The 751-nt window shown below is 30.5% G+C and overlaps 1 protein-coding gene across 2 annotated transcripts in view; it reads left to right on the plus strand.

The window, feature by feature from the left end:
- LOC119593962 (gastrula zinc finger protein XlCGF57.1-like) overlaps nucleotides 1-751 on the plus strand; it is a gene marked incomplete at its 3' end in the record, with an annotated part of 14,527 nt that overhangs the window by 5,923 nt on the left and 7,853 nt on the right. For both annotated transcript variants that reach the window (XM_037942982.1, XM_037942983.1), the window contains 1 exon segment: nucleotides 556-623.

Below are 751 nucleotides of genomic sequence, written 5' to 3' on the forward strand. Positions count from 1 at the left end.
TCTATGTGTGGAGACACTTCACAAAACAGTACTACTGTGAACAAATTTACCCGGCAACATTAGGTTAAGAAAATCACAGCCAGAAAACAGGGCAAAGTCTTGTTTGGCATAAGTCAGCAATCCCTGTATATGTCTTTATATTTCCTATCCTAACAAAGGATTTCCAGTGATGCAGGGCATGTGGAAATCTTTGATAATATGCGAAGGGGCAAGGATGTTTTTGTTTTGGATAACATACACAGTAATCTTCATTATCATATTGTGCAATTAATTTTCATGTGAATGTACTTTAGCATGTTGGTCCAATATTACTTAAAAATCAGTACATAAGCACACATAAAAAATGTGTGATTATATAATGATTGTAGTTTATAAATGAAGAAAGAATTGCACTGTGGAAATAGAAAAATAATATATTAAATAATACTTATAAACAGTATGTTCATATTAACATAACTGAAAATTATTGATAGTTAAATTCATAGTTTCTGAGGTATTGGTAAGATATGGTGGATATTATAGGCCTTAATTATTTTTTCTTTCTTTCTTTTGCAGGCTTTGAGTAACTGCCACAGAAATTCACAACTCCCATCAAATCAGGACCTGAAGACTTATAAAGATAGGTAAGTTTATAAATGAAAATATATGATTTATGAAAATAAAAAATGCATATAAACATTGTTACATGCATATATACATACCTATACAGAACACCAACCAACTCCTTGACTTACCAAGTTTGCAAAGAAAA

This window comes from Penaeus monodon, chromosome 33 (genome assembly GCF_015228065.2).
Source record: "Penaeus monodon isolate SGIC_2016 chromosome 33, NSTDA_Pmon_1, whole genome shotgun sequence".
Classification (NCBI taxonomy): domain Eukaryota; kingdom Metazoa; phylum Arthropoda; class Malacostraca; order Decapoda; family Penaeidae; genus Penaeus; species Penaeus monodon.